The 2,425-nt window shown below is 35.5% G+C and overlaps 1 pseudogene; it reads left to right on the top strand.

Annotated features, from left to right (window-relative positions):
- Positions 1 to 2,425, top strand: part of LOC107703096 (DNA-directed RNA polymerase III subunit RPC1-like) — a 64,181-nt pseudogene that overhangs the window by 48,292 nt on the left and 13,464 nt on the right.

Here is a 2,425-nt window from a genome sequence, read left to right as displayed (position 1 = left end):
CGGCTTGTGTACTGCATCATTACTGTGTCTGTTCCCCTTTCGGGCTTGAACTGATGGTAAAACTAATGACATTATTTACTGTCTTTACATTTATTTTGAAAGATGAAGCTCGCGATTATGGTAAGAAGCGTTACATTTCCGACGAGTGCTTGCGGTGTTCGGCCAATCACAGTGCACTGGGTCAGCTGGCCAACCAGAGCAGACTGCGCTTGTCGGAAGGAGGGACTTTGTTGAAAACGAAGCGTTTGAGAGAGGCGGGGCATAGAGGACCTACAATAATGTACAGTATTTGAAAAATAATGTGTTTTTTGAACATTAAAGCATGTCAACATATTCTGTTACACCAAATACAAAAAATAATGATCTTTAAAAAAGCATCATATGACCCCTTTAAGACTGCTTTTGTGCTCCAGGGTCACATATATAAATAATACAAAGTATTGTGTGTGTGTATATGAATTTATATTATCATATATTTTTATATTAACATATTTATGAATTATTTACATTTATAAAAGTAGTATACAATTGAAATATAAACTGTTTATTAATTTTATCAGATAAATTACATTTTCCTGTTGTGTCAGATGAACTAAAGAATCTCCCCTGACTGAAGTCTGTACAGTTATACTGACAGAACACGATTTCTCTCGCTGAGCTCGTGAAGGAAGTACAGGCTGAGGCACAGATGATGACTGTATAATAATCTCTGCGTCTCCAGGTTCATTCATTAACATCTCACAGATGATCGCGTGCATCGGGCAGCAGGCCATCAGCGGCTCTCGTGTTCCCGACGGCTTTGAGAACCACTCGCTGCCTCACTTCGAAAAGCACTCCAAAGTAAGAACAAACCACTCGAGTCTGCAGCTTTTCTTTTGTATATCCCTATCTTTCTGTATGCGCGAGTGATTCTTCAATTATAGCAACTTTTGTCCTGTGTCTGCTAGGGCTGTAAAAAAAAAATAGAATTTCGAATATTCGTCGAATTTAAAATAAAAATCCACATTCGAATGCAAAAACGTTGCATTTGAATTTTAGGTGTGCGTTAAGGAGGCAGCCTTATCAGTGGCGCACGAGATGCGATGACGATGTAAGTGTCGTTGCATTATAATGTTTTCACAAAGGAGCCGCATGTTTAGAAAGCCATGTAAAATTATTGCAAGTTCAACTTTGAAAAAAACTCGAGACTTTATGGCAGGTTTTTTCCCTGTCCCACTGCAACTCGTGTTTTTAAATGAAAAATGTATTCTGTGATTGGCTTTCGGCCCTTTGTATTAAACTATGCATACATACATGATGCTGTTTTGTTTATAGTTGTTTAAGCAACTTAATTATAATTGGTTTATAAACATTATTTTAAACATTATGCACTTTTTTCACAGATAGTCTGTTTTCTTATGTTTTGAGTACGTGCATTAGTAATATTTTGCTCGATGCGCCCTCTTGTGGCCTCAGGAGAGAAGCCAAAAGCTTTTCTTCACCCTAACTGAAATTATGCATTTTAATTTGAATTATATTCGAATTTTGATCATATTTAAGTAAAAAATTCTAATTTAGTTTTTCAGCCTTAGTTTTTGTCTGCTGGGATGATTTAAAATAAATGCTTTTCTTATTAAAAAGCAGTCGTCTAGGTGCACAGGAGAGATTGTAGTAGCTATTAAATAGATTTACACAGTTTAATTAGTTTTTCCAAATTTTGAAATAATAAATTTGCCAGAAATAATACATGCATCCTTATTCAATTGACTGCTAGCAGTCTTTGCATTATCAAGTCTGAGGTTTATGCACGTTTTGTCCGTTTTCATTACAGTCTTGTCATTAACTCCCAAAAATCCAAGACATGTGATGGATATTTTATCTTTTGGGTTTGAGGAAACGCTTCAGAACTTTAAAAGTTATCTGAGGTTAAAGAAGACCCAAACCAAAGGCTGTGTGGAATAAAAGCATCATGTTTGTGTGATTGTTCTTTTATGTTTCAGCTCCCTGCTGCGAAGGGCTTTGTGGCAGACAGCTTTTATTCTGGTCTGACCCCCAGCGAGTTCTTCCTCCACACTATGGCTGGCAGGGAAGGTCTGGTCGACACAGCTGTAAAAACAGCAGAGACCGGATACATGCAGGTGCGTTTGCCTCCTGTATAATGATGCAATTCATACAAGTGTCAGATTTATGCATGCATGTGAACTCTCTCAATGTTTTTCAGTGTACATTAAACCTGTAAAGCCTGACATATGAAATTATTAGTGCTGTCAAACGATTAATCGCATCCAAAATAAAAGTTTTTGTTTACATAATGTATGTGTGTGTACTGTATATATTTATTATGTATATATAAATACACACATATACAGTATATATTTTGAAAGTATTTACATGTATTTAAATGTATATATTTATATCTATATAATTTATATTATATATAAATATA

This window comes from Sinocyclocheilus anshuiensis, unplaced genomic scaffold (assembly GCF_001515605.1).
Source record: "Sinocyclocheilus anshuiensis isolate Anshui unplaced genomic scaffold, SAMN03320099.WGS_v1.1 scaffold1055, whole genome shotgun sequence".
Lineage (NCBI taxonomy): Eukaryota > Metazoa > Chordata > Actinopteri > Cypriniformes > Cyprinidae > Sinocyclocheilus > Sinocyclocheilus anshuiensis.
Note: the sequence above shows the minus strand (reverse complement) of the source record. Positions and strands in the feature narration are given on the sequence as shown.